This window comes from Cupressus sempervirens, chromosome 11, assembly GCF_028749045.1.
Source record: "Cupressus sempervirens isolate cs-2001-9-10 chromosome 11, ASM2874904v1, whole genome shotgun sequence".
Taxonomy (NCBI): Eukaryota; Viridiplantae; Streptophyta; class Pinopsida; order Cupressales; family Cupressaceae; genus Cupressus; species Cupressus sempervirens.
This window is the reverse complement of record NC_143128.1, coordinates 126,277,532-126,298,684: the sequence shown is the minus strand read 5'-3', so window position 1 is coordinate 126,298,684 and position 21,153 is coordinate 126,277,532.

Sequence of the window (21,153 nt, the reverse complement as noted above, 5' to 3'; positions counted from 1 at the left end):
GAGATATGATGTAACATAATATAATTGATCTTGAACCAATACTTTCCATTTTTGGTTCTCCTTTTAACCATATAAAACCGCGGATAGGTCTAGATCCTATGTGCTACCATTCATATCTGAACCAATAGTCTTCAACATTCATACCATTCTCAAGTATCTCTTTTTTGAAAGTTGTATTTCATAAATGCATGTATTTTTCAAAAATGTGTGGATAGTCAATGATATTTTTTTTCCTCCACATTTGTGCTTCTTGTGGATCACTTGGTTGTGTTCCAAGCATCATTGCACACAAATGTGACCAGTACAAGTTTGCTACACTTAATGTAAAAAATATTGTTGGTGTTCGAAGTTGATGAAGTAGGTATATTAATATTTTTTGATACTTTGTCCAAAATGACTGTGCTCCCCTTAAACTAGTTCCAAAATGCATCAATCTATCTGCTAGATGGGTGTGTGGTGTTTTGTCCATATGCTCACATAACTCTTGTATTGTGATTGGTATTTTGTGTAGACTTCTTTTCATGCAAACACTTGTTGAGCTATGGGCTTAGTGTCTCATGATCATTTTCATCATGTAGTAACAAAACTTTGGATTCTTTCCAAATCTATTATCTCTATATCAAATTACGTGCTTAACATATTCTTGAACTAATGTAACACCTTCACCTTCCAGTGCATGTAGACGTGATGTTATGAATTTAAGCCTATAAACAAGTTCCTTGAGTTGATTCAAAACATCACTTGCCAACTTTTGAACTTCTATAACTATAATACTCAAAATGGGCTCATGATTGAATTTTTAGAATTGACATCTGGAATCTTGGAGATTTCTACTTCTTCTAGAAGATTTTTGATGTTTGGATTCTTAGCCATGTCTATTTCATCAATATAACTTTCCATGACCTAGATTAAATAATAAAATGATTATTTACATATGTAAATAAAATATGTATGTTTAAAATCTCATTCTTATGTTAGGAGCCAACATTTTAAATTATAAATTATACTCTAATTGTAATTAAATTTTTGATTTCTACTAGATCTTCTCCGCTAAACCAATCATACAACTAATCAACTCCATATCAAACCCTTTTCCTTTTTAGAGATGTCCTTTCAGATATATTAATTCCAAAAGGGTTTCAAGTACGATTGACAAGTCAATCTTCAAAGGGAAAGCAATTGTTCAACTTGCACCATTTTTCCTTAATCCTCATTTTCATGATTGTCAGTCGTAGCTGACATCTAAACGCCCTCCACCTTTTAAATCTAGGACTTCCCCTTACTTTGAAAAAGGTGAATCTTCCCATCATCATCAACAATCTCAGCTACCAAATTCCTTTAGGCAGGACAATCTTTTCCACAATAATCCCTCAATGGTTCATTCATTTCAGTGGCGTAACATTTCAGATTCATATCATTACTACCTATAAAGGTGAATGTGTGACACAAATCTACCTTTGCATAGAGGAGTGACAACAAAAAGGTGTTAAAAAAAAAACTAGTATTTGATATATGTGAAGGTGCTCCTCTTGGTTCTTCTGTTCAAATGCAATCTATTGAGATCCAAAAAGATCTAGCTCAACAGAAGTTAGTCTCGACAATTGATAGAGCCCCCTTCATACCAAAAAAGATCTAGAAGAAAAAAGATAAGTGTAAGGTAGATCAAGGTTGTCAACATTTTGCACAAGGTCCACAATTACATGGTCCATAATTACTAGATAATAGTCAAGAGAAATATCAAAATAATGTGGACCAAAATTTGGAGCAAGATCCTTTGAACTCTTCACAACAACAGTTACATGTTACTTTTTCAAATCAAATGTTACAAAATTCGATCTTTACTCTCTAGCAGAAAGCTCTCATAGGTAAGTTTTCATTTGCTTCATTATCTTTTTTAGATATCAAGAATTGGGCTTTCAACTTCTGGTCTAGCCTGATAGATATTTTTTAACATGATTCGAAATCCAATTTCTTTATTGTTATCTTTAGTTCGAAAGAAGAAAGAGATGTTGTAAATAAGCAGAAGGTTTGGTTTTGTCATGGTGTGGGGTTATTTACCATGTTGTGCATACCAAACTTTAACCCTCAAGATATAAATATCCAATTCTTTCCATATTGGATTTATTTTCCTTCTTTGCCTTTGAAATATTGTGATCTTGAGATATTTGAAATTATAGCTAACAAGTTGGGAATTTTTCTGAAGCATGATTTGATTCCATATGAATGCCCTCAATTAGAAGTTGGGGTGTGTTTGTTGAGTAATATGCATAAATCATTTCCTTAATCTATAGATCTCATATCAAAATGGGGAAAATGGATATAGTTAGTTAAGCTCCAGGATCCTTTTGTGATTCTAAAATTCAAATATAATCTTGTTCATTCCAGTTATAGGTGCCAAACTGGTCAACAAGATGTCTTACAAGTTTGTCTAGATCATTCTTTAGACCCTAATGTTTGTTCTCAAAAAATTAAATGATGAATTGCAATACTTCTGAGGTCAAAAATATAGTCTCTAGGGCAGAGCGCCAAGATTATTCAATACATAGCTTTATATATGAAGAGAATTCACATGCAGCTCAATTTATGTTAGACTCATTCATGATCTTTCTTCAACAATTTTTTTGGCTCTTTTCTTTATTCAAGAGTGTATGCTGCAATAGTAAACCTTTTATGTTGGAGTATGCCCCTCCATTTCAAATGGATTCCTCTATAGATGTGAGCTCAAATTTCTCTCCTCTAGTAGACCTTCCACATTGTGTATTTTCAAAGCCATTAAGTTTGATCACTTTCCAGAAAAGAATTTTTTCACCTTCAATACTAAGGCAGCCCATTTGGTGCATTTCTCTTTATCCTTCTCTTGTCATATTGACTTTTATTTGTGATCAAATTTTATCTAAAATCACTACCTCTATCATTTTTAATATTGCCAAAGAGGAAGGTTTGCATGCTGAAGATTATAAGTCACCTGTGATTGACAACTTGCCTCCAGAATTTTAGTTTTGGAATAAATTGATCCCAAATCAGGCATTTGAAAAACAAAAGGTTCTTAACCAATTTGACCATCAGTCAGTTCTTAATAGTCTTCCTCAAGATTCTGGTGTAGGAATTGTAAGCTTAATGGTAGTAGATTCCATGGGGTTAGAGTCCAATATTTATCAACTAGTGCAAAAGTCTACAGTTTTGTCTCCTCAAGATTTTCAAATGCAAGATAGCTTTAAAATTCAGCCTTTATCTATAGTGAAAACCCCATCTGCATCAGCTTCTCTTGCCAAAACACCAAAGGCTAGAGGTAGACAAAAAGGCTCCAAAATTAAATCAGAAATTGCAGCAGGTATTCAAACTAAATTGGATGATAGTTTCACTATTATCAGAAGATCGACAAGGAGAACTAGGTGTTCTCCTTGTCCCCAATGAAAATCATCTCGTGCAATGTTAGAGGTTTAAATTCCTTTGACAAGAGACAAAGAATCAAACAATCTATTGATTCTTTACAGACAGATATTATTTTATTGCAAGAAACCAAATTATCCCAAAACAATTTTCAGAAAACCATTGCAAAATGGAAAAAATGGAAGGCCTATCATAGGCAAGGTTTGGGTGCCTCTGGAGGTTTAGCAGTTCTTTGGAATCCCTTTACAGTTAATTCTTAGCTCTTTCTAAAAGTGAAGAGAAATAAAATTTATCCTATGGTGAAAAATACTTCTTGTTGCACCTTGGATAAGTACCATGATGAAAACCTGGTAAACATGCATCATGCAAAATTCTTCCATCATCCATCTATTCCCTCTTCTTTCTTTGATCTTGACAATGTTGTGCTATCTTTACATATTTGCTATCTTATCCATGAGATTTTGTATTGTGCTCTCTCATTCACTCATAGCCTCCATCTTGAGCTTTATTCTTATTTCTCTATCCCATCACTATCCTATCTAGTTGACCCCTTGGTCTTGATCACAACAAAGAAAAACATGGTTCTCATAGGTGTCTTGACATGGCTACTCTTTTGGACTACATGCTTCATGCTATCTCACTTGTTTACTTTACTACTTATTCTACATGTTTTTTTGCTCATTACTTCCATTGCTTATCCAAAACATACTTCATCTAACTATTTCACCTTTTTCCCTAGCTTGGTTACTCTTGAGGAGTCAGTCCTTCATGATCACTTTCACTTTTTTCATACTCCTTTCTTATATGTCTTTTTTTATCTACCATCTCATTACTCCATCATGTCCTATACATTGCTAAACATTGGAGAAAATGATGTGATCTTACTTGAAATATCTAAAACGTTCTAAAAAAATTTGAAAAATCATATGTGATGCTGAAAAAATCCTAAAAATTAGAAAATGTCCTAAAATAATGATCATCTTAGTGAAAACCTAGCAATAGGCCCTTTGATGTATCACCAAAATAATTTAAAAACAAGAAAACAAAAAAATTTGAAAAAAGTCCTAAAAAAATTTACCAAGTGGTGAAAACCTAGAAACAGGTGCTACTTGAGACCATTGCACCTATGTCTATCAGTCTCAATCACACACTCTACAACACATTTCCTAGCTTGGAATTGTTTCGTGTCCTCATCTTGGGAGCAAAACTACATATCCTATTTGAGGTCTCCTTGTGCATTAGGGTTTGTGTGGAAACTAACAAAATAGTGTTTCTCAACACTACCCCTAACCTGACATCAAGTGCTTCTCAGCATTTTTCACATAGTTTACCTTCAGTCTCTGATGTTGCAAAATTTCTCACTATCAGATTCAAGTCTTAAAGAAATGGCCAAGTGACTTATGCACACACACACTTCAACACTTAAACTACTAAGCTATGATGAACTTTATCTTCTTTTTGTGTTGTCTATGATGATTTATTTGCTATGTGTTCCCTCGCTAATAAGTGTTTCAAGGATGTCATGGACTAGAAGACTAGGGGCATGGTGCATGTTTTACTTGCTTTCTTCTTATGGGTATACTTTTTTAGTCTATAGTTTTTTGAACATTCATGCTTATCCTACTTAACACTTTGGCTTACAAATGTAGATCATCCTTGACTATTTTTTGCAAGACCACACTCAGGGGTTATCTTGGCATTTATGCCTTGATATAGGTGTAGTATTGCTATACTAAACATAGGGAATCTAATTGCATAGTCATCGTTACTTATACATATTTGATGCGTAGGTTGGATTCACACATTTCTATCTAACATAGATCATATTCATATCCTCATAGTTTTACTAGTGATGGTTGTATGATCTCATGATATCCTTAATAAGGCTCGATGATAAAAACTAGGACCTACTTATGTAACCCTTGCAATTACAACTTTTCATACTAGCTTGCTTTATAGGGTTCATTCTAGCTTAGATTTGCATTTTTCATTTGAGAGATCTCTCTTCTTTATCTTTCATGGACTTGTTAGCTAACTATGTTCATCCTTCTCTTGTATCTTCTAGATCTTATCTTATCTCTTCTTTCCTATTTCTCACTTCTTTTGTATCATACCATCTCATCTATTCTTTTGACCTATCTTTGTTAATCTTGGCATCCTAGATCCAGTTTTGGGATTGAAATCAAAATTTGGCTTCATCTTGCTAGTCAAAAATTTCTTTAATTTGTGAATCTTGTAGGGGAAATCATCATTTCTTCATTATTTCTACTGTCTTCCACTTGACCTGATTCTTATACTTTATCTTTCTTGGTCAAAGTTAGTCAAACTAAGGCATATCTTCATTGTTTGGTGGTCACTCTTTGGTTCTAATCTTCTATTTGTTATCTTGGAAATTTCTATATCTTGATTTTCTCATATCTTGCTCTTTTTTGCATCCCCTTATCTCATTTTTATTTCAATCCTGAGGGGGCAAAAATATTCTATCATCACCTGCTACAACTATCTATTTCTTAGGAGCATTTGTTTGATGTATTCGTTTACTCTTGGTCTATCTACTTTGCTAGGTGTTAACATTCTTCTTGATTTCTAACATCATCTTTTTCCTATTTTTTAGTACTACCGCTATTAGGCTGTACATTCAAGATGTGTTATCTCTCTCTATATGTCATTCTTTGGAATCAGATATCTATATCTATCACTACCATCTTCACTTCTTCAAACTCCACCCTTGATTACATTCATCTTTCCTCTTAATCTCTACCATCTATTTTTCTTTAAAAGGAGGGCTCTCTCCTCATTTAAAAAATCTTAGTCTCATGCTATTGTTATGCTACTTGTTTTCTTGGTGATTTTGGAGACTTGGAGCATTCTTGCATTTTTGCATTTCAGCTTAGCTCTCATTCTATTTACATTATTACATACTATTTAAATTAGTTTCATTTATGCTTTAGCTTAGTTCTCTTTGTTAGCTTGCATTTGCATTGCATTTTATTCTAGATTTTGGGATATTGGCGCTCTTGCCTCTACTCTTTGAATCTCTTGTTCTATGGTGTACCTTTCAAGGGTTGCATATTTTGGTTCATTTTAGAGCCACCATCTCATAGCCTTTTCACATCATATATAGAGAGCTATAAGCCAGCTCTTGAGACTCCCTCTTACATGGGTTCTCTAAAGAATAATGGTTTATAGAAGTGTGACACTTTTATGCACATGCACATAGTCCATAAGAGGCTACTTCAACTGCATTCAAGTTTGTATATGAAAATTTCTCATAAGATGCTTTGGCTACAAAATATTCATCGAAGATCTTCTACACATTACTTATCTTTTGTGTTGTGTTCTTTGAGAAGTGAGAACCATTTTATTACCCTTTATTTTCTAACCTCAGTGATTTTAATGTCATCGTGAACTTTTGATACTCTTGCCTCAAGTTCTTCAATAATTTTCTAAGCTCAATGATTTTAATGTCAGTGATTGAAGTTTATTTACCTTTGAACTGACTTCATCATTTATATCTTTCAAATATTTTTATAACATGATGCATTTTCCATAAAACTTCATTGCTTTCTCTAGACATCTTCTTAACTCCTTGATGCTAATATCAAGAGTCTGCAAATCATTTCTAACATTACTGCACACTATAGAAAACAATAGTGCATCGTGTCTGATTTGAGATTGGATTGATGAAATGTTGATAGATTAATTAATTCCACATCAAAATATTTTGCTAATTCCTTTTCTTTCAACTTTAATTCTTTCTCTATCACCTTGGTCATGACTATTTTCTATAATTTCTCAAGAACTTCTTCCAAAGTCTTCTCTAAATTTATGAATTTCTTGATCTTCTCCAATAGTTTTCTAATTGATGATATAAGTCATTTCTGATCATCATCATCATCTAATGCACTGGATAATATTGTTATCATAGAATATCTTACTTTCTTAGCTGTAGGCAATAGAACATTAGCCTCATGATGGGACTTAAATTTGTCATATTCTGTTATAACATGTTTGAGCTAAGGTTTAAATGTTCATTCTTGCATCACAACTCATGCAGGAGCATCCAGAGGTATAAGGGCAATCCTGTGTCACCCAAAAAAATGTACTTAGACTTAGTTTCTATTTTATGTCTTTGCATTTTTGGATACTCATTTGGCTCAAATAAAGGTTCCAACTCTCATAGTTCAACTATCAGTGCATTTAAAAATCCTGAAAAAATAGGAGCATGCAATTTGACCATAATTTTGGTGACCTAGAAGGTGTGACTTGGCCAGATGAATGTAATCGAGATTTAGAGCATTCCAGAAAAAGAATCAGGTCAAAGGGCCCCACGGTTTGAAAGTTATTGCAGTTTTTCGGGTTTTGGAGACCCCCTAAGAATGCTTCAAAGTCAGTTTGGGGCATTAAATGACCTCGAAAAGGGTTGAAAAAGGGGGATGAGCAAAGCTGGTCCATTGGGCTATAGAGCGCTTCGAGAGCTTTTCGAAAATGTAAATAGTTCATCCATCGGAGTTACGGTTCAAAAGTTATGCCTCCCGGAAGTTCGGCTACCGTTTCTGGATTCTTCTAGAATTGCACCGACTTCTAACGCAGCTTCCAGAACCTTCTATTTTGTCGGTGGATGCCTACTAGCACTTTCTAGAATGTACTCCTAGTCCTTAACCCTCCGGGGTCTATTTAAGGAGATTTCTGGCATTGTAAAAGGCAGTTCGGATTGGAGCTTGAGAGGAGGTGCTAAAAGGAGAAATATTCTCCAGATTTATGCTATTGTAAGCCCGCAGGGCATGTTTTGAGTTTATTTTCTCTGCACTGTTTGTACCAGCTTATTTTCTTAGTTAATATAATTTTCCCTTTCTATTGTGTCTATTCTGGTTGTTGTGTTGTGTCCCCATCAACAACTTTCCATTTGTGCTTTATTCTTTCATCCTTCTCATGCTCAACTTTCCTCCTCTTTTCTTCTTCCTTTTTCTATTCTTCCTCTTCCATCTTCCTCTTCTCTTCTTCTTCTATTCTATTCTTTCTTCCTCTTCTCTCTTTACCTTTCCTTACATTTTCCTCATCTTATTTTCTTCTTTGTTCATTTGCTCTAGCTTTCTTTTTTTTCTCTTCTTCTAACCTTTCTTCTCCTTCTATCTTATTTTCTTTCTCTTCCTCTACATTGTCAAAAATGGTGTTGTCGACAAAATTTTCAACAATGGCTTCACCATAATCTTTTAATGGATTCTCCTTATCATCAATTCATATATGTGTATTGTCGACTTGCATGGTATTAGTACTAATTGTAATCTATGGTGATGATTCAGTCATCATAGTGTCTTTGGCCTCCTATGTCATTGATGTATCTAATGGTAAATTCTTAGTAGCCTTCTCTTTAGTCATTGTGTCCCTCATCTAGTATGCTCTTCTCCTCTGTAATATGGATTTCTCCCCCTAAGTCCTTGCTCTTCTTTGCAACAGTGGGTGTGGAGGTAATGAATTTAATTATAGCTTTCTTTGTCTCCTCATTCACTTCCTGATAATTACCACACATCAAAAAAGTTATTCTTATTTTTTTCTCAACAAGGGTTCAATACCCTTCATTATTCTTTTCATGTCTTCATCACTGTTAACTTCACAAATTTTCCTTATCTAATTTTCTCTTATTTCTTTATCCTCATCTACCACTCTTTTTTTTCTATTGATCAAACTATTATACAAGTCTTGTGGTATGTATTTTTGAATATCTTCAAATCTCTTCTTTGTCAAAATCATGCATCTAACTAATGCATTTGCTAACTACATTCTATCCATGTTACTATACAAAATTATTGTTATCAATAATATGGGCATTCAAGTTGTCAACTTTTGGTGTCCAGGGCTTCTTACTAGAAGTTGCCTTTGTTTTAGGCACAACCTTCTTAGCTAGTCCATCCTCAAATTTCTTTGAATCTTCTTCAAATTTATCTGACTCAATCATCTGCAATGCTTTCCTCCTTTTTCTTGGACCACTAGATAATTGCTTTGTTCTCTTCATGGAAGGTGAGTTTGTTGCCTCTTGTTTCACCTTGGTGAGTCTTTCTAATCTCCTTGTGCCTAGAGGAGTGAATTTTTGTTCTCCTATTATCTTGACCTTCTCTTCATCCTTCTCCTTATGAATAGGTTGTACAATAGTAGGTTGCACCTATGCTACTACGGCACAATGTGCACTTGGTATATTAGTGGAAGGTCTAGTTATTGTGACCCCTTATTTTTCTCCTACAAATGCCAAAGGTGTAGCTACCAAAACCTCAATTTGTCTACTTGCTCTCATTTCCATAGCTATGCCCATTGCCTCTCTTTATTCCTCTATTCTAATGCTTGTCTCCTTAAGAGTTACATCAAATTTCTTCTCAACTTTCTTCTTGATATCTTTGTTGTGAAGTTCACTATGAACTTCCTTGACTTTCTCTTCATATGTTCCCCATCTAGGACATTCCTTATCTCTTTTTTATTCCAATATAATCAATGATGAATCTAAACAAGAACCGCTTTATCTTTCTTCAACATAATTTTTTTCTTATTTCACTTATATATATTTTTTGGTATGTATTCTTTTTTCTTTTTGTTTCTTCTATTTTTAATTCCTCTTACTACACCCTTTTTAGCTATTTTCTTTTTTACCACATATCTCTTTCATTATCACACAACCCCACTTCTCTTTCTTGTTCACAAAAGCCTCCCTAATTTTCAACACTAGACTATATGTGCCTTGTTTCTAAATTATTTTATAAAACCCCTTCCATTCTTATTCGTTAATGTGATTCAGCTTCTTCTTGATTTGTATTGTCATGTTTAGAACTAGAGTTGAAAGGTATTCTTGGAATGTATCAATTATAATTGATTTAAAATATCAGTTAGTTTTAAAGGCTTTATTCTTGGCATAATTGGTGATGAAAAATAGTTGATAAGCATGTTTTTTCTTCCACATTTGGTGCACCAAATTGGTCGAATCTCTTTCCCAGTTGTTGTATGTGCATACTCAGTTTCAAAGCCTTAGATCAACACATGTTGAGAGCATACCTATAAAGATTTTTTAATTAGAATTCATTTTTTTAAACCATCAAAATATTGTAATAAATGATGCTGACAATAGCTATGGAGATTGGCTTTTCATTAGCCAATTGCATTCATGAGACAATAGTTACAATCTGGAAAAGTGATGACTCAAACATTTAAAATTTTGGCATTTTCACCCTAAACACATAGAGCTAAGCTTTTTAAAACTTAATAGATATAAAATCACCACTAGTCAAACAAAAAATTGAAACAAAAGAAATCTGAAAGCTTTTCGAGTGGTTCTAATTGCATATGCAACTTGCTCCTCTTGCACCAAGAATCTATTTATTAATGAAATTTTAGGTAAACCATTAATATAAGTCAGAAAAAATTATTATTTAAACCAAAATTAATTTAATGTCTATCAATTTTTAAATATCCTTTAAATATTTCTGTTGATTTAAGTGTATGGTTATAGCAGTGATGTCCTTCTAACAGAGTGTAAGAGAAAAATGTTATGCATTCATAGAGAGCTCATTATGAAGATAATAAAGGTTGGCTCCACAATTGATGGTCTAAGAATTGTAGTAAATATATTTGAATACTTTCAATAATCTTTTTTAGTGAATAGACATCTATTTAATCATTTACAAATTAATATTACATATGTAAAAATAAATAGCATAAATTATACTTTAAAAATAGTACACCTTAAACTATTAATGATGCACAAATATGTGAAACCACTATGCAACAATAACACTATGTTTTCATTGAATTGCATAACTCTATGTTTTTGTATGTAGCTAGTAAGTGGGTCAAAAAGATTTCTTTGAAAAACAATAATATTATTTCTATTACAAACAACCCTTCAATACTTAAATCAAAGAATATTGAATTTCTACCACATGCCAAACATTCAAATAGTATTCCAATGTTTTAGAAACATATGCCAAAGATAATGACTAAAAAATAACAATTTGTCTCCAATATTCTAGGGTTCCTAAGAGTACATAAACTTTGATAGATGCATTATGTTATATGTAGGACAGTGCAACTTAGTACATTTATTAGTATTTTTAAGCTATAAGTAAGTGAAACATGAACTCTTTCTTTTATCTATGTTCAAGTTTATAAAATACATATAATTGTAGATTTATTATTGAATATTGTCAATTTTCTTTTCTAAAGGAATTTAGATTTGTGATTTCATTTTATTTTAATTTTATCAACTTTTCAAATCATGTTTTATAGTCAATAATTAAAACAAGTTTAAGTTTCATCTAATTCATTCAAACATTGTGTGATGAGCTAGCAACCTTGAATGCAAGATTCAAATGTGCCAAAACTTAGCACCATCTATCCATGTAAGTCTTAGTTGACCACCAATTTTCCTACTCATTGACTTAATCAATCTTTCCCCCTTCTTGTAGCTCATATTTGCAAAACCTTAGGCTTTTAGTTTTCCTTATTTTAAAAGGTGCTGGCTCAATGGAATAGTCCCTGCATTACAAGAAGGAGGATGGTGGTTCAAGTCCATCATGGCTTCAAATGAATGAATTGATTATATTATAGTTTATCTTTAACAATATTTTTTTAATAATTTATACTTTTATACCATCTCTCTCTCTCTCTCTCTCTCTCTCTCTCTCTCTCTCTCTCTCTCTCTCTCTCTCTCTCTCTCTCTCTCTCTCTCTCTCTCTCTCTCTCTCACACACACACACACACACACACACACACACACACACACATAATAAAGCCATAATTAAAATTTTCTCTAAGAGATAATAATACTATTTTTCCTTATTGTCTTTGTAAGACAATAATTTAAGACACTCACTTAAAGAGAATACTTAAGACCATGTACTAGGGGCTTCAAATGAAGCCCCATGCTTCGTTCAAAGCCCAAAAGTTGTTATAAAGTCCCTAGGGGGCTTAATTCGAAGGCCCATTGGTGCCAAACATTCTACCACTAGGGGCTTCAAATGAAGCACCCTTTATTTGAAGCCCACAAAATACAAATTTTTATATAAATTTCTTAAATTTTCTATCAAATTTTGTCCTACTGGGGGCTCAAACAAGGGCTAAATAGGTCTATTTTTAAAAACTAAATATACTGGATTATTCTACTCTGAATAAGCTTTCCAATGACTATACATTTAATATACATTGTGTTTATTGTCATGTTTAATTTGTAATTTTATTAAATATTTGGTTGCTTGGCCATTTCATAAGTCTTTGTTTGAAGCTTCACGAAAAATAGAAAATGAGAGAAAATAATTTTTCAAAAATATGTGGTGTAAAGGTATGTGTGTTACCCTTCTAGAATAACAAGAGAAAAACCATTTTGATTGATCCAAAAGAAATTGTATTGGTCAAAATCAACCTATGTTTAATTTATCATTAATGCCACTTGACCATTAAATAGAATCTACATTTTTTAATGAAATTGAACAAAACCAACAAAAGTTGCTAGGTATTGATGTTACTAGCAATTAATGATAAAACCTCTCAAATTAGGCTCTCAAAAATGTCTCATGCTCCTTTAACTAAAAATACTAAGGATGCTCTCTTATTTTCAAGCAATCCTGAGTGACAATTAGGGGTCCTAGGATAGATTAGTGTATCATATGATCCATCACATTAGGACCCAATAGCATACATTGATGTAACCTATGACTTCTAAGATAGATTAATGGTTATTAAAGGTCACAAGGAGTCATAAGAGGTCTTAAGAGGTGTTAAAATTCATATTTTTTTGGGCAAGATAAAATTAAAATACTATTTGTCTATATTTGCTAGGTTACATTTTTGAAAAAATTTCCACATTATAAAAAAATTCAAAAGGATTTAAGAATACATCATTTGATGCTAGCAAAATATGCACAAATTTTTTATTTTTTTCATTTTATTTTTCACTTATCTAAGCATTTTCTCCAACTCTTTGGCATTCCCTTCAACAAAAGTTAATCTAACACAAAGGCAAAGTGGAAAATTTTAATATCAAATCCAATACAAATTGAAGCTTTCTTTTAGAGTTTGAATTAAAATTTTTGAGAATTACTTGATCAAATTCAAAGATGGATGTTTTGATTTATAGGCATTCACGACTTTGACATAGTGTGCATAAGACTTTGCTTCTTTATTTTAACTTTCAATTAAAGAACCATCTTGAAATTTTTGTTCCTACCTTGCTATCCTCTTCTCTTCTCTCCTTGTAGTAGTATGATAAGTTTAGAGTAGCTTTTCTCACCTTCTTGTACAACAAAAATACTTTATTTTAGTGAATAAAGATCAAATTTTGTAAGATTGTGACTTTAACCCCATTGTAAGCAGCAATTTGTGTACTATAAAAGTCATATTCATAAAACTTTAGCCCGAGATACTCACTTTGAAAGTTGTTAATGATAAAAATTCTCAAATTAAGCTCTAAAAAATGTCTCATGTTCCTTTGACTAAAAAGATTGGGGATGCATTCATATTTACAAGCAATCTAAGTGACAGTTCCTATAATAAGACGCTAACAAAGCTAAGTTATGACAAAATGATAAAAGAAATTGTTATCCTTATATAATAATTTGTTACCATATTTATTTTTTATTTTTTTATTTATTATAAAATTCTTATGATTTTAAATTTTAATTTTATTTGTACATGATAATATATTTTAAATTAATAACTATATTATTCACATTTCTTTATGAGAAATTTAAATATATTCATTTCCACTTCTAACATGTATAGTTGCAATAGGGGAGAGGACCTAGTACTTGAACGCATTCCAATAGTTGCGATAGAAGTTGTTGACTTGATACCTACACTTATTTAATTAATGCCAAATTTTTTTGATAGCATTGTACCAATACTTATGACTATGAAGTTGTTAGAAAAATAATGACTACCCAAAATTTAATAAAATGTACCCTTAGGTATAAAAATTAACCAATGATGTGATGTCACATTAGTTGTACAAGTATGGGTACCCTTTATGTACGACCATTGGTCTTACTTTTTATTTTTGTTATTTTTGACAACTTGGCAAAAAGCATGTTGATGTGGCATAATAATGGGTAATGTAGACTTAAAGCCTTAGTTATAAGTAGATGACTTTCCAAACAAGATGCTATAAAAATTTGTGAGGGATTTGAAATTTCCACATAGGATTTTGATAAGCTTGAAGTTAGGGTGTTCAAGTACTCCACTAATTGATATAAGGATATGGAATTATTAGTCCTTGCCTTATAAGGCAGGGAACTAATGTTGCTAAATGTTGTTCTTGATATGGGTAGCCAATTCTCATGGTTGCAGTGCACACAATCTTCACTACATTCCCCTGTACACCATTTTCATGAATCAAGGTTGGAAAAATCCAGGTTAGCATTCTGAAGTCAGTCTTGTTATTGGATCATACTGGCACCAACCAAATGATAATTTATTTGAGCACTCAATATACTTTTTGGCACCACCTATTCACCAGTCAAGGAAGAATTTGTGCAATAGAGTAATCTAATTTTGAATCATAGTCTCAGCAAAGAATTTGTGGATCAAAAACATGTGACAAAGAATCTCGATACATTGGCCATGTGAAAAATCAACATTCACATAGCTATCAGTGTGTAGTGCACACGGGAAAATAAAATTGTATTGTTTTCTATAGATGCTTCTGGAACATCAATATATAAACATTACAAATTAGTGAGTTCAAAATTAGTAGGTACTTGATTTAATAGTTGGAAATAAGAGATTTTTGTATGGAGACAATAGTGTTATTTGTGAATGGGAGACTAATTTAGTAATAGTAAAAGAAAATATAGAATAAAAATATGAATATTATATTTCTAATTTCTAATTTCTAAATTTTTTCAAAATTAATGCATACAAAAGTTTTTCTTAAAAATGTGTATAATTCTAAAATGAGGTTTAAAATGGAATGTTAACATTTAATGTTATTCTTGCATTTAGCAATCTGTATTAAAGTACTTTAATATTTACTTTTAAAATGATTTACAAATACAATTTGATTAAATGAATATATAAATTAAAACTATTTTAATTTTATGTTTACATTTAAAATTATTTAATAAATTTAAGTATACTTACTTACATATTTTTCCTTAAATTTAAGTATACTTACATATTTTTCCTTAAAAAATACTTCATGGTATATAGAAATTTGGTTTAATTTGATATATACAAGTTTTATTTTATTTTAAAATCTTATCTATCTAAAATCTCACTCATAGCTTTATCTTTAATCAAATCAAACATTATCCATTCAGATTGATAAACTTATTAAGTGAATCTATATATCTGTTAATTTATTTTTCTTTCAAAATATGCTCTGGACTCAAGTTCATCGAGCCCTTTTTAAAAATATAATATATTTCTTTTCATAAATGTATTCTTATCACATTTATAATTCTTCTTAAGATATCAAATGAAAGTAGGTACTAGGGGTAACGGTCCAATTTTAGCCTAAGGTTCATTAAAGACCCCCCATGTTTTTCTTTATTGTCGGGAGTGGGCAACGTCCAAACAGATAGGCAACTAAAACGCGTCTACCTAAACCCTCCCATTATGTGCTATTTTCGTCATGAAATTTTCCTAGAATTTTCAACCGTTCTGTATTGCCAACATTGCTTTGTTCTGGTGGGCCCACCCACGTCTTACGCGCCTGATGTTAGACATTTATTTCAATTTTACTCTGGCGGCTCCATCAAGCCGCGTCGTAACCGCGTCGTTGGTGAAATCCTCTATAAATTGGGCTTTCACTCTCCATTCTGAACACATTCAACTCTCTCTCACTTCATAACTAGGTATATCACATCTCTTGAGATTCTTGTGTTTTCATTTTGGGGGTGTTTCTATTTCTTCACAAACTCTCTCTCTCTTGAAATGGCGGATTCAAATGTAGCAGAGCATCAGGATCATGGGCTTTTCGGCTTGTTTGGGAAGAAGAAAGAGGAGGAGACACATCAGCAGCATGGAGGTCCTGTGTAGGGACACGTGGTAGGCCTAGCTCCACATGAGCAAGGCCACCTAGGCGAGGCTCACCCTACCCTTGTGTCTCACGGCCACGTTGGCAGAGGCGAGCCTCACCCTGTGTATGGCCACGTCGGCAAGATTCACCCTACAAAAGTGTCTCACGGCCTCGTGGAGGAGGGGAAACTCCATGGTGAAGGTGAGGAGAAGAAAGAACAAGGGGGACTCATGGGAAAGTTGCATCGCTGCAACAACTCTTCCCCAAGCTCTATAAGTTTTTCATGCCCATAACTTCTTCCATAATATGTTTTAATTTCAAAGTTACACATATTTTAATGTGTTTTATGTGCATAAAACATATTTGGTGTACATGCCGAATTTTCAAAAGTATTATACATCCTACTTTTGCATTCTCATTTCTGCAAGTGCTCGCATAGATTCTTTTCATTGTTCTTCACGAGGAGAAAGTGCATTCCAGTAATTAGGTCTACTATTTATGTAAGTGTAATGTATCTGATCTAATGAAATGCATGTGTTGACAGTCCAGCGATGAGGAAGAGGATGAAAAGGGAGAGAAGAAGAAGAAAAAGAAGGGTGGATTGAAGCTACATGGAGAGAAGAAAGAGAAAGAAGAAGACGGTCATGTGAAGGCTGAAGAAGAAGGGGGAGAGAAGAAAGGTTTGATGGAAAAGATCAAAGAGAAGCTCCTTAGAAATCACAAAGAGGGAGAAAATGAGCATTGAAGAAGAAACTAGTTTTTCATTTTTATGGGGTTTTGATTTTGAACCTTATGTTAGGTTTAGTGTGGCTACGTGTGTTTCCCATTTTCTTGTTTGAAGCATACTATGGGCTGTGTATGTATGCTATGTTTTTTTATAAATTAATATAATAAGATTGTAACGGTGGTTACATTTTTCTAATTGCATTTTTTCTGAGCACTCTTTGTTTCTTTTTTCTCATTTATTACAGAGATGGAGATGTGTTTAATCACTTGAGATGAAGTAACAAAAAACAGTATTAATAATAATAATAATAAATTTTTTTTGAAACTTTGAAATAAAAAAGTTTGCAAGATCGAAATTCTTCTTGGAAGACATGGAATGTGATGAATTAAAACAGTACCACAAAGAAAGAAACCAGAGCATAAAAATAGAGCTTAAAAAACAGAGCAACAAAAAAACAAGACTCAAATATATCAAAGAGCTATAAAGTTTCTTCATGTTATTATAGCTGAGAGGAATGCTCTATTTATAGAGCTCATACATATTTCTAGAGGGTTCTTGAGAAGCTTCAAGAAAAGAAGCACTCTAGAGATTTCTACATAATTTTAAATTCACATTTTGCACAAAGAGAGAAGCTCCAAGAAGCAAGTAGAAAGTTCTGGACTGTGCATTAAATGCCCAGCTACTATAATAAACATTATTTTTAACAACACCCCCCCATAATGTTTATTTGGAGAGAGTAGAAACATCTTTGAGCTGCATATTTAGTTGGAGAGAGCATGATTCTTCCTTCTTCTTGCCATACTTGCATACCCAAAAAATAGTGCATTAGTCCTAAGTCAGTAATTTCGAAAGCTTGTTTGAGTTGATTTTTAGTTATCTCAATATCATGTGTGTGATCTCCTGTAATAATCAAGTCATCCACATACAATACAATGATAACAACCTTATTATCACAATATTTTACATACACATCTGGATCAGCATTACTTCTTTTAAATCCAACTTCTAGGAAGTACTTATTAATTTTTGAGTACCATTCCCTTGATGCTTGTTTGAGACCATAGAGTGATTTTCTTAATCTACACACCAAATTCTCTTCTCCATACTTAATAAATCCTATTGGTTGTTGCATATAAATTTTTTCTTTTAAGTCACCATGCAAAAATGCACTTTTTACATCCATTTGAAAAATTTTCCAACCAAACTTTGCAGCTAAAGCAACTATTGTACGAATGGAAGTCATCTTAGCTATTGGAGCAAAGGTTTCAATATAGTCTATACCTTCTTCTTATGAGAAACCTTTAGCCACTAACCTTGTTTTGTATTTCTCAATAGCTCCATCTGATGTGAATTTGGTTCTATAGGTCCACTTGCGACCAACCACATTTTTGCCTTCTGGAAGTGTTGTTAGTTCCCATGTTTCATTCTTCATCAAATAATTGTATTCTTCTTGCATAGCTTCTTCCCATTCTTCTTTTCCTTTTGCTTCTTCATATGTATTTGGAGTGTCAACCTGCATCACCTTAGTCATAAGAGCATAGTTAGAAAAAATATATCTAGGACCTTCTTGATAAATTTCTTTGATGCTTCTAAATTTCTTTGGATTTTCATTATCACTTTCACTTGATTCTTCAACTTGAGTCTCATCCCATGTAGTGGTTTGCACACCTTGACTTTGACTATTGGTAGAAGTAGAATTTTCTTCATCAATCAAAATTGAAAAGAAAGATAATGTTGGACAATTATAATTCTTAACATCTTCATCAAACCATACATTTCTTTTAATATAGATTTCATTAGTTCTAGGATTGTATAACCTATATCCTTTCGATTCATCACTATATCCAACCATTATGCACTTCTCGCTTTTCCTTTCAGGTTTGCTCCTCCTTTCATCAATAATGTGAGCATATGCTTTACAACCAAAAAATGTAAAATGAGATATTGTAGCCTTTCTTCCACTCCATGCCTCTTCTGGTGTTATGTTCAAAACTGCCTTAGTAGGTGTTCTATTCAAGATATATACGGCAGTATGAACTACTTCAGCCCAAAATTTGGCTTCTAGATTTTTAGAATGAAGAATGCACCTAGCCATTTCTGTTATAGTTCTATTTTTCCTTTCAGCAACACCATTTTTTTGGGGTGAATAAGAGAGATTTGATTCCTTTTTAATGCCATGTTCTTTACAAAAATCTAAAAGAGCTTTATTCATGTATTCAGTCCCTCTATCAGTTCTTAGTATCTTTAAGTACTTTCCACTTTGTTTTTTAGTCAAAGCTTTAAACTCTTTAAACTTTTGAAACACTTCATCTTTCTTTTGTAGAAAATACACCCAAATTCTTCTACTATAATCATCTATAAAAGTGAGGGCATACCTTGATCCTCCAATTGATGATGTTTTGAAAGGACCCATTACATCACTATGGACTAAATGTAGAGGATTTTTTGCTCTCCATGATTTACCTTGAGGGAAACTTTCCACATGTTGTTTTCCCATTGCACATCCTTCACACACCTTAGGGATTAATGATATCTTTGGCAGCCCATGCACCATTTTTAATTTCTCCATAAGCTTGAGACTTTGAAAATTGATGTGCCCCAAACGCCCATGCCATAACCTGCTCATATCATCATATTGGACAATAGCACACATATGTTTAACTCCACATTTAGAAGTAAATTCTTGAAATTTATATAATCCATTCTCCAGTTTACCAATTGCAATGACTCTATAATTGTCATTGACATCCTTCATTAAGCACTTATCATTGTAGAATTCTATTTTATGTCCTTCACTTGCAATTTGAGATACTGAAAGAAGATTTGTTTGTAATTCAGGGAATAATTTCACATTTTTGAACACACCATTATCAACTTTGACATTACCAGTCCCTTTAACTTCTAAAGCACTATTATCTCCCAAATATATTTTCTCTATATTATTTTCACTTATTGATTCAAATTGATTCTCATTATGAGACATGTGTTGTGTAGCACCAGAATCAATAACCTAATCTTCTTTGAAAGTATTATTTTCTTTAAGTGCAACACAATATGCATTTCTTTTAGAATCTCCTAATTTTGGATAATTATTCACTTTCTTTTCGACATCTCTTTTCTTCTTGAAACATTCATTTTCCTTATGACCCATTTTACCACAATAATGACATTTCCATTTACTTCTATTATGATGTATATATGAAATACTCTTATTTTCATTCTTCCAATTTCTTTCTTTAGATTCATTTTCTTGTGACGTCTTATAATATTGTTTTCCTTTTATTACAAATGCTTGAGATTCACCATCAAATGATTCTTTTTATTTAACTTGTCTTTTCTCTTCTTGAACTAACTTAGCACACAATTCTTCTGATTTAATACTTTTTAATTTATCTGCAGTATCTAAACCCCTTATAAATGATTGATAAGATCCTGGAAGACTTTGTAATATAATTTGCACAAAATCTTTATCATCTATATCTTTTCCAAGAGAAGCAAGCTCATTTTTCTTTTCCTTTAACTTACTTAAATGTGGGACTATCTCTTGTGAGCTTGATAATTTCAAATTGTATAATTCAGTTGCGAGAGATAAGATCCATACATCACCTGAATTTTGGTATAAATCTTTCAAAATTTTGCAAACTTTGACTCCACTTCTCTCACTACGAACTTTTGGAAAAACTTTTTCTGAAAGTGTAAGCTTGATTAGTGTTGCTGCCCTCTTGTCCCTTTTATCCAAATTATCTTGATCATTTCCTGGATTTGTAGGCCTTTGTTCACTACAAGTCACAATATCATAACAATTTTGAAGGGTTAGAGTGATTTCAACATGAGATACCCAATCATAATAATTTTTTCCATTTAATTTAACTGTAGGTAAAGTCACAACAAGTGATTCCATTGTTAAATTCTCTCCTTTTATTTTGGATGAGAATGAAAGATATTTAAAAACTTGAACACCCAAGCTTGAAACTGAAAAAATCTCACCAATTTGTTAAAGAAAAAACCTTTTCTTTTGTTGCAATATCCTTCCTTTGATGTA